The sequence below is a fragment of the Ctenopharyngodon idella genome, chromosome 6 (assembly GCF_019924925.1).
Source record: "Ctenopharyngodon idella isolate HZGC_01 chromosome 6, HZGC01, whole genome shotgun sequence".
Taxonomy (NCBI): domain Eukaryota; kingdom Metazoa; phylum Chordata; class Actinopteri; order Cypriniformes; family Xenocyprididae; genus Ctenopharyngodon; species Ctenopharyngodon idella.
In genome coordinates, this window is record NC_067225.1 from 26,022,805 (window position 1) to 26,034,809 (window position 12,005).

Genomic DNA, 12,005 nt, shown 5'->3' on the forward strand with positions numbered 1-12,005 from the left:
TAGAGACAATCTTAAAAGGCAAGAAAACGAGTCAGTCAGCAGAGAACAAGAACGATTCGTTCACTTAAAAGATTCATTCAGGAACAAACACGATAACATAAACATTTGTTTTGTATATAAAAAATGTATTATCACGTAGGAACTTTGACTCATCTATGTATTTAATTTACTTAAAAGTCAATGTTTACCGCAGTGACTACCTACACGTTCGCGTTGCGTCACACAACGGAGTTTCCGAGTTTAAAGTCAAGTGACCTTCTATTACACACTATTTAAATGTTGGAAATTCAAGTTGAGTGAAACACACAAGCTACTTCAGCACTACAATGTTAATTTGCTGTGAAGACGGTGATTTGTTCTGAAGAAGCATTGACATCTTTTCTTCAGAAGGTGGCAGCATTCAATAAGTCTGATAAACTAAACTAAAACCATGACAACACTTGCAACAGCCTACATAACACGTGAAATTGCACACCAAAGTGGGCACAAACATAGTCATACTTCACTAGCCTGCAGTTAGCCTATTTTTGTGTCACCAAAACAGCAGAGGTGACCGCCTCATACTGTGTATGACATCATCCTTCCTGTTATCAGAGTCTCCCAGCTCCATCTGTTAATCACACCCATGGGGAGAAGAGTACAGTACAATATCACAAGCCCTTATTTACAGGTACCAAACAACACCCATGATTGTTTCCATTGTGCAGGACTCAGGGTCTGTTTTCATGACTATAAACTTACATTCTAGTTCATTGTCTCCCTAATTTTCATGGATGAGCTGGGGAAAATGTTCTCTACGGACAATAAATGATAGCCTTAAAGTCAATATGAAATCAAAATGGACAATTCTTGGGTTGTTTATGAAATATTAAAATATTATATTTCAAAAATTCATGTGCTCTCATAATCTTTTATCAAAATAAATTCCCCTCCCACTTGCAGAGACATCTCTTCTCATCTCTGATGACGTTTAACCGTACGAAAGTGGGACAACCTGTCACTCACATGAGACCACAGCAATAAGCTAGCAAACCACAACTACCCAATCAATTTCCAATGGACAAAATCAAGCCCCGCCCTACATTTTTTTCATGTTCAAGAAGCCCAGTGTTCCCAAGTCCGCGTTATTTCCGCGGAATTGGGCTACATTTACACTGTTGCTGCGGGTTGTTTTTAATATCCCCAAATAACATAACATTTAGCCCCTGGGATGTGAATTTTTTTTAATATGCAACTAAATTTAACGGACATATTCAAAGCCTCAGACAAAAAGCTAGTCGAAAGTCCTGTTCTCTTTTGTTTGCGTTGCAGTTCTGTCATGTTTGTTTGTTGTACTGTCTATTGCAGCACTTTTTGTGTTGTAATGGATAATTGATGTACAGAAGGCAATGTAATTCTCAGGTGGCTGCAGACAGCAGATGGGAAGAGGTCACTCTGCTGGCTGATATTTCCATTCTGCAGCACCAGTGACCCTTTGTCATCCTCTATGTGTACACTCCCTTCGCATCCCCTTCGTCTCTCCCGTCCTCGTGGCAATCATACGCTCCGTTGTTTTATAAAGGGCTCAGATTTGGCTGCTGTGTAGGGTAGAATGTACCAAGCCATTGGACGTTTTCCATCAGGGATCACTTATTCACCTGAGGCCTGAGAGGAATGCAATCAGAGGATGATGGAACGACAACTGTACAGATATGATGGCAAAGAGTTGGCAGGTGACTTTCAGCGCATACTAAGAGAGACTGCGATTTATGAATACTCAGCAATAAGGAGCATAATTTGCATGACCAGAGGGTATCTGGCATCAGTACGGGGGACAAGCTTAACTCTCTGAGGTGGCTGAACTCTCACTTTCGGTAAGTGACTAAGATGAATCACTTTACTGTGTGCAATTAGATCTTCTCACTTTTTCATTAAAGCCAATATAGGGAATAATGGTAAATGGAGAAGATGGAAACAGAATTAGCAGGCCCGAATACTTTATCATATTTCGCTGCACATTCATCGCCGAGGTTTTTCCCCGATTGCACCATCACTCTTGTTATTCCATTAGAGCAAAAACAAAGAGAAATCACTCTTTCTCATAACCGTATTTGGCTCGTGAGTGGCCATCTTATTGCCTTTGTGCTTTAAATATCCTGCAACCTCTGGCTGTGATCTACATTCATATATTATGCAGAATATGCATGAAGCAAGGTTCTTTGATGCTTTGTATCTGGGGTTCAGATTGTGGAATACGTTCATTTGAATAACAGTCCATAAAGTCATATGCTCAACAAAATCATCATGATGCACTGAGGATTATGTAGAGATTTCACCATGACAAAGATAAAACAAATAAACCTTGGGGTGAGAGGGGGCACCATGCACCTATTTTAATAAATATTTTAATAAAACAAACAAAATTGCAACCGAACTTGACAGACAGAGATCATTACGCATTCCATTTGTTGTATGGAAAAGAGCTTTAATATTTTCTGTTTTATAGCTATTTTTTAATTTTGTGTTCCATGGAGAAAAAAGCTATAATTTTAAAGAACATGATAGTATGTTGATGATGACAGAATTTTCAGATGTAAAGTAAATGATCTGCAGAAAATGCAACTCAGTTAGACCTACCAAATTTAGACATCCCTGCAGTGTTTGGGAAAGTTACTTTTAAAAGTAATCCGTTACAATATTGCGCTACTCCCTAAAAAAGTAACTTATTGCACTTAGTTACTTTTCATGGAAAGTAATGTGTTACGTTACTTTTGCGTTACTTTTTCTCACTAGGGCTGCTTGTTTGTTTTTTTAATAAAAAAAAGTCCTGTTTTTGGCCCTTTGACACCAACTTTTGTAGAAAAACAGCTTATCATTTAATGAATCGACAGCCTATCAGCTAATCTTCAACATGTTTGCTCTTAAACATTAGTTTTGGATTTATCTATTTTTAGAGTTTACACTAAAAAAATGATGTATTATAAGAGAAGTCACGGACAATTGCATGACAAAGGATTCAGTATACAGCACTTCTCATTCATTTCTATGGTATCTGCAAACAGTGATTGACTGTCGCACAACACTGAACGAAATCCAATGACGTCAAGGCTGCAATGTGATTGGTTATCAAGGCACACGTGATTCAAGTTGGCCATATACACTTTCTCCAATGTTAGACCCACAGACCCTCGTATCAGCAATGAAACGAAATAACTTTGGTAATAAAATAAAAAAATTAAATCTTTTTTGCTTATTAGTATGGTTGAATTGGATCATCGAAGGTCATCAGCAAAGACATTGGTTAAAGTGAGATTAAACACATAAAGTATATTTGTGTAATTTAACATAATTAATTATTGCAGGTTTGCATCTCACTGTTCTTATTTATTTTAAGAAATACTGAATCTGTTTTTGTTTTTTTTAATTTACATTTACATTTAATCATTTAGCAGTCGCTTTTCTCCAAAGCGACTTACAAATTTTGTGCAAGATGAGTAAATGCATGCTCACATTTAGTCTAGAACTACAATAACCATGTTTACACATAACGCCTCTGCACTTTTGATTTCTCTCAACATGGGGACAGGAGAGCTGTCAGTCAAAAAATGGGAAAACAAAGTAACCTGAGTTACTTTTTTAAAAAAGTAACTCAGATATTTTGTTGTAAATTTAAAAGTAATGAGTTACTTTATTAGTTAGTTGAAAAACGTAATCTGATGACATAACTCATGTAATGTGTTACCCCCAAAACTGTAAATAAATAAATAAACACTTTATTTATTTATTTATTTATTTTTAAATTGCTTTCAAAATCCACATGGCTTAAAAAATCTGAGGGTTCACATTTTGCTGGGGTGCCTGGACGAGAGGACACGTCAACATTTAACACATGAACCCACTGCCCGGAATAATAAAAAAACAAAAAACCCACAAACCATGTCATGCTGTTCCCTGTCAGTTTGCTGTTTTTGCAGGGCCTCACAGAACAAAAGAGATTTCACAGACTTCCTGTCTCTCTTCATTACCTTAAAAGGCTGATTATTATTGTGACTATGCCTTTGCCAATTATTCCAACTTCTCAGAAAGGCCACCTACAGTGACTGTCCTAAAGTCCCTCAAAAGGCCTCAGGTCTTCAGCCTCTGAAGCATGTGGAGTGACAGCTTAGAGTTTTTACAGTAAATACACTGAATAGGAGAATCCATATGTCATGTAATGAAAGAGACAGATGGACAGAGACAAAAGAGAAATATGTGGATAATTTGGAAATGGGGGAAGCTGAAGGAAGAAGGAACGAAAACAAACACAATGGTGATCTAATTGAAATTTTAGTTACATAAATAACCTTTAAATAGTATGGTATCTTTATGAAGGAAATATATAATGAATAGATTGGGAAACAGGATGCAGGTAAATCGACGTATTCTCCATGGGGCAGCTTCCAGTGCTCTGCTGCTAGGCAACTGCTTGGGCACTATGTGACTCTTCACATGACAACATTTCTTCTGAAGCAATTAGAACAAATTCAGAACGTTGAGCTGTTTCCTAAGTGCCCAGTATTTTTGATCTTAAATCTTCTAATGCAGACAAAAGAAAATCCTAATGAGCTCATTTCCTTCAGCCTGGCTTGGGTTCTGGTCTGTACATCCAAATTAATAGCCTAAATTAAAAATTACAGGAACTGGTTATGATCTGTGTTAATAGCAGTGAGCAAAATTCTAAAAATTAGTTTGTTTAAATACCAAATCAGCACAATACTGTACAATTTTCTGTACCGTGTCATGTCTTGACATCATTTTTTACTGTCATTTTAGATTTTTAAGGCATAAAAATACACTACCAATCAAAAGTTTGGGATCTGTAAAAGTTTTTTGTTTTTTAAAAAAAGTTCTTATTCTCACCATTTTTCTGATCAAAAATAAAGTACAGCAAATACAGTAAAAAATATTGCGAAACATTACATTTAAAAAAAAAAAAAAAAAAACTTTTCTATTTTAATATATTTTAAAAAGTAATTTCCTGTGATGGATGAATTTTCAGCATCCAGTCTTCAGTGTCGTATGATCCTTCAGAAATCATTTTAATATGCTGAAATGGTGCTTAAGAAACATTTCTTATTATTATCAATGTTGTGCTGCTTAATATCAGTTGTGGAAACCATGATACATTCTTTCAAGATTTTTTGATAAAGAAAAAAAGCATTTGAAATGCAAAATCTTTTGTAATGTTATAAATGTCCTTACTGTCACTTTTGATAAATGTAATGCATCATTGCTGAATAAAAGTATTAATTTCAATGACTCCAAACTTTTGAACGGTATTGTACATTAATATAATTAAAAATAATTTAAAATATACTGAATTCAAGAAGCCTGAATAAGCTCTTTGTTTTCTTTCGTGACTCGTTGGGCAAGTTTAATCAGTAATTCAAATCAGTGAAGGTACTTTTCTCTTAAACCAAAGCATATGCACAGATAATTTGGTTGACTGCTGTATTTTTACTGTAAATGCCGGAACTGTGGTGTTAGCGTGCATGATTTTGAATGCGAAGTGACCTTTCACAATCATGACGACAGCGTAGTTCCTCTGAGTGCTAACCACATCCTGTTTCCTGTTTAGTTAGTTTGGTTAAGCAGAACCCTTTGTATCTTCTAAGAATGGACAATTCCATTACTCTGCACATTTGAGCAACAGAAACAGAGATAGATAAGACATTACGCCGCCTGTGCAGGAAGAGTGTTGCCCATTTATGGACCTTTAGCAGCAGAGTGCTGGAGCAGCAAATTATTAAATTTGATTTATATGCATAATTTGTTCAAGGGTGGTTGCTGCTACAAAATTGTCAGGCAGTTTCAAGGTAAACAAAAATAGAAAAGTTGATGCTGAAATGATATTTATTATCAGAATGAGACAGTGCTTTGACCTGTCACTGCTGTAAAAGATGCTTGACAATGCATAAATCTCTCATTGTAAGCAATCTGTTTCAGTGATTCCAGCCTTTTTAAGTTAGGAGAAAATGAAAGTGAGCTTCTTATGACCTTTGACCAATGCAGTTAACTTATCCTGAGTAGCATGATAGAAAATCAGCCCACATACACTCCCAATGGGCTGAAACCAATCACATGCACCCCTGTATTCAGAAACTGTCTCCTCTTTGACAGTTTTACTGTCTTTTAATGATTAAATGGGATCTAAATCATGTCTAGGCAAACAGAAACTGAAATAACTCAGGCCATAATGATGTTTAAGAGCATCCCCTTCACTCTCGAAGTATCCCCAGAGTGCCTGTCTATATTTACAAATAATGTAAATTATGTCATTGTGAATATATTGTGACAGCAGTATCAAGTGAATGTAAATCTAACTATACCTTAACACTATAAGATAAACAAACAAACTTTGCCAACTGTAATTTACAGACATTATCTAACATGACTTACTGTATCTCTGAATGGATTTTTGATTTAACTGGATTGTCATAACTTTGTTTTCTGTTTCAGTCAAATAAATAAAATGGTTTTCATTGAGCTCTTAGGATGGAAATCATAGCGAGTTTTAGGGTTGTCAAAAGTACCGACTTTGGCACCAAGTCAGTACTGAAATTTTAAAAATGTGAGGATACCAGCATTTCCCCCTAGCATTTTAGCACTGCTGAGCAGACTCTTAAACATCTCTGATTGGCCATTATGTTCACAAGCTCAACAGATATGTCTGTAATTGGCTACAGTGATCAATGATTCAAAAACATGTTGTAAATAGACATCTTTGGCCCTGTCCACACGAACACAAAACCACAGCTTTTTTCTATGCGGTTTGGCCGTTCGTCCACAAGCAAATGCAGTATCCGGTCACTGAAACTGAACATTTTTGAAAGCTCCTGCCAGGGTGAAGATTTTTAGAAACTTCGGTTACAGTGTTGTTGTATAGACGGTGAAACCGGAGATTTTGGCTTGTAACATCAGAACCTTTTTTCCAGGCTTCTGATTGGCCAACATTGCTTTATGGTTAGGGTTATATTGCCATCTGTTGGTTTGGCATGCTCTTGACAGCGCTTCATAGCATGTTTTTGCGTTGTCATGTGGATGTGATTTTTTTTAAAACAAAAGAGGGAAAACTCAGTTTATGAAAAAACCTGTGTACGTGTGGACTAGGCCTTTGATGCTCTTCACAGAGCACTTACACAGATACACACGGTAGCGTTTGAAAGCAGGCGTCTATCAGCGGATCCCTAATAAATACAGTAATAGGCGGATGTGAATATTTTTAAAATTTCAGTTTTTAAAATTTTGACAACCCTAGCAAGTATTTTTTTCTCTTTAAAATATGGACTACTGTATTGGTCATTTAAGGTTTTTAAGGATGTTTCCTGCAGACAGATGTAATAATTCAACCTCATCTTCACCAGAGGGGTCCAATGCTGTGGCAGCATAATTACTGTTATCAGAGACCCCTCTCTGGGTCGAGTGAGAAACAAACCCAGGGGTGCACAATCAGCCAGAAAACAAAGATTAATCTGCAACACACACACACTTTGCTCTTTAGGGAATATATCTAGCAAATCATTAGTTAAAACATTCATTGCTTGTCTGTTCCTCCTAAATCTTGTTCCTTATTCAGAACGTCTCAAGGATTCCAGAGCTTTATCCCCCTCCATCTTTGAATAACACTGTAGGATTAACCGTGATAAAACTACAAAGAACTAGAAACATTTCTTCCCTTCTTCTTTCACAAGACTGATGGCTTAATCCACTGAATGAAGCAAGTGAATCCTAAAGATTTTTATGTCAATTTAGGAGAGCCCAAATTAGCCTTGAGTTTTTTAGTGGTTGTGCATTAGAATGTATTCTGGATCTTATTTACCAGACCTCTTCATTAAGCTGAGGACATTACAGAAAATAGATATGGTTATGCAAAACAGAATGGATTGCCACATGAGCAACAGTTTATATCCAGATTTCTGCCATTTTTTCCCTTGTGTATTCTATGTATTCTAGCAGACTTTTCAGAATAAGTGTAAAAATTACAGGGCAGTAAACTTATTTTTCCCTCACCGTTGTGTATTTACTCAGCTGTGGTTCCTCAATTAATGTGCTGCCATCAATGAGAACAGCAGGACGCAGCTGCAAAATTCCAGAGCATTCCATGCCTGCCTTATTTCATCATCTATCATCCTGTTACAACCAAATTGTCTAATTGGTAAACCAATATGTGTGTAATATAACAATATAGCACAATTTAACAATATGAATCAATGCTTAATTTGCTTGTACACATCATCTGACTAAAGTATATATGCATATCACACAGTATACTCAAGCATATTCACTAATTACATTCATTATATGATTAATTAGTTTGTCTATAGAATTTAATCAGTGTTATTTTAGTATTTTGATATACTATTATAGTTTGTATTAATATTTTGATTTAGCTTTTATTTTTCTCTTTTTAGTTTTTATTTGAATTTTTTTTCAGTAATTTTGCTATGTGTTTTTGTCATTATTATTAGGCTTTATATTTTTAAATATTGCTATTTTGGTGATTTTTTTTTTTGTTGTAATTTTGTTTTAGTTTTATTTATTTACAGTTAGCAATCTGCTTCAACTTAACCTTATTTCACATAATTGTCAAGGCAACATTTCTCATTTTCATTTTAAATTTAGTTTTTCATCTAATATTTATATATTTTTTTATTTCAGCTTTATTTCAATTAACACAAATGTTTTTACTAGTTTTAGATCCTGATTTTAAGAATTATTTCTCCCCAAATTCTGTCACCATTTACTCACCCTCATATCATTCCAATTGACTTTTCAACCCAATCTTACGGAAAAACATAACTATTTTACAAGGTGGCAATTTCGTATAAGTTCGTAATGTGAAACGTACAAAAATGAACGATTTTTTTGAAAAAGTAACCATGAAGAACCACCCCTAAACATACCTGTCACTGGGGTGTAAACAAGATCTCATTCGTACAAATTCATACGATTTAGCGACCAATTAACCAAAATATAGTTATGAATTTATAGAGTAATGTGGAATCACATTACTCCACTGAAAATAAATGGACATGGGTGCTATCAAGCACCAAAAAGAGCATCATGAAATATGACTTGCGCACTATATTCTAAATCTTGTGAAGTCATATAATAGATTTGGGTGATGAAATGAGGAAATTTGTGTTGTAATCCACAGAATTCTCAAAACTAATTTGTACTTCGGCATATTCAACCTTGCCATGTTGTGCTCAGTTATGGTACACAGAAGAACCAACTGGATTTTGTTTGTGTTCAGAGGAATTAGGGAAATCATATGGTTTTAGAATGTCAAATAATGGATGTAAATGACAGAACTTTTGTTTTTACAGGAACCATCCCTTTAAATCAGGGTGGAGTTGGGGTTTGTAAGGGGAGACTATAGAGTCAAAGTCAACATAAGGTCACACATAAATGCTTACAGTGATGTCAGGGAATGCTGATACTGCAAATGTTTCCTCCTCTGAAGCATGTGCTACAACACAGGTATGGACCACTGCATTCACTCTCTGTCTGTAAAACACAAACCATTTTCATACTCAGGCATACAAAAGGTAAAGGAAGCCAGAAATGTTTAAAGAGAAGAAGCAAGCCCTTAAGAGAACCCTTTCTATATCACATTATAGATAACTTTAAACCGTCACCATTTCCACAGAAATTAGGTCAACAGAAATATGATGGAGTGGGGCTGTCTTTGATGCTGTCCTTTAACCCATAAATACTGCATTGAGGGTGGGAGCAGATACAGCTACTCATGGTGGAGAGGGACGACTGGAAAGCGAGAGGTAAGGATTGATGGCTTTTCTCTGTAGCCTGGCACTTTTATTGTCCAGGGACACCTGATAAGGGCCAGAGGTTCCCTTCATCCCATAATCAAGCTGTACCACAGATACCACAGGAACATCATCGTCCCATTTGAACAGGAAGTGAGAATCTGCCATGGTCAAATCATCTGTGCTCTATTCATCACAGCTGTCTTCAAATGTCAGCACTGAGGGAAAGTGATGAAGTATATGTTCAAGCTAAGCAACTCACTTAACACATAATGCTCATTATGTGCAGATCTGGAGTTAAAAATGAAATGCTTTGCTTAAATATGGCTCTTGCGACATGATTAAATTAAAATAATATATCAAATAAACATGGTTCAAAATGTCTAAAATGCTTATTTTCTCTCATTCGAAATGTAAAAATTGGCTTGACGTATCGGAGAGTACAGACAACTGCCTGATTATTAATCTCAGAGTACTGGCTGGGAAACTAAAAACACACCGCAAGCCAATTGAAACTGTTAATTAGGTCCTAAGAGAAATCTCCTCTAGTGCAAAATCACAGCACACAATTCATTTATCAGATAATTAACAATGCTGGAATATTTTTAATATCTGTGAAAGTTTGCTTCTCCTATTTGTAACCCATAGTATTTCAAGTAAAATGTTACGTCACATTTATGTCACGTCAAAATTAAACTTAAAATGGCCTGAAATTGAAAACATGATGACTGTGGGGGTTTTTTAGTGAGCAATCAGCTTGGTGAAATTAAAGTTACATCATCCCCTGTTTTGATGACTTATGACCAAAGCTTGATGACTGATAATAGTTGACTGTTAAAAATAACAGCTGCACATAAGTTCACAAATAAAATATATTGTTTAAATTATTACTGCCTTTTTGGAATAGATGTAAAAATGCTTAAAACACTAACTTGATTTATACTTGGTTTTAATAAATAGAGCATTAATAACATTGTTAAAGTAAAAATACAACATTTTTTACCAGGAAAATGTGTCAACATTAAGTGTAACAAACTATATATATATATATATATATACACACACACACAGTATTTATGTATATATATATATATAAAAACCGAATTTGAAACAATTGATCAATCAATTGATCAATTTAATCCTTGCTGAATAAAAGTATTAATTTCTTGCAATATATATATATATATATATATATAATTATATAAATAGTGTTGGGGGTAACACATTACAAGTAACTTGGGTTTTGTAATCAGATTACTTTTTTCAACTACTTAGTAAAGTAACGCATTAATTTTTCAATTTACAACAAAATATTTAAGTTACTTTTTCAAATAAGTAACGCAAGTTACTTTGTTTTCACATTTATTGACTGACACCTCTCCTGTTGGAGAGAAATAAAGTGCAGAGGTGTTGTGTGCGCTGTGTGAACATGATGGTTATTGTAGCTCTAGACTAAATGTGAACATACATTTACTCATCTCACTTGCACAAAAACATTCAGTATTCCAAATGCAATCTCAGAATTTTATGCAAACCTGTAATTAAATATATTAAATTACACAAATATGCTTTATGTATTTAATCTTACTTTATTAACCAATGTCTCTGCTGCTGACCTTCGATGATCCACTTCAACCATACTAATAAGCAAAAATTACTTTAGATAAGATTTAGAAATAAGAGTGTTAAACTTTCTTCTCCTGTCTCCTATTCTTCTTTAATCCAGAATGGCAGCACAGCTGAAAGGTTTGTTTGAGCAGCGCCCTCTACTGTACAGGCGTAAATATGCATTTCCTTTAGCCTGAGGCTTATTCACTTCACTTTTGGTATGAAAGGGCCTTTACAGTAACCAAAAATAGAACGTTTTTTTGTTGTTATTAAAAAACAAACAAGCAAGCCCAACTCAGGTGAGAAAAAGTAACGCAAAAGTAATGTAACACATTACTTTTCATAAAAAGTAACGTAATTAGTTACTTTTTTAGGGAGTAACGCAATATTGTAATGCATTACTTTTAAAAGTAACTTTCCCCAACACTGTCTTACTGGCCCATACTTTTTGAATGGTATTGTAAATATATTTACATAAATAATAAAATAAATAATATATAATAATTAAATATATTTTTAGAAAACTATATATATATATATATATATAAATTTGTATATGTGTAAATAAAATAGATACCTATAGGCAATCATGACTGTGCTGTACTGTGA

General features: G+C 34.8%; 1 long non-coding RNA gene across 1 annotated transcript; it reads left to right on the forward strand.

The window, feature by feature from the left end:
- Positions 1–190: 190 nt before the first annotated feature.
- On the forward strand, positions 191–10,802 carry LOC127514718 (uncharacterized). The gene is made up of 3 exons (XR_007930693.1): positions 191–1,853; positions 9,348–9,501; positions 9,671–10,802. It is a non-coding gene; the product is annotated as an uncharacterized LOC127514718 (long non-coding RNA).
- The last annotated feature ends 1,203 nt before the right edge of the window (positions 10,803–12,005 follow it).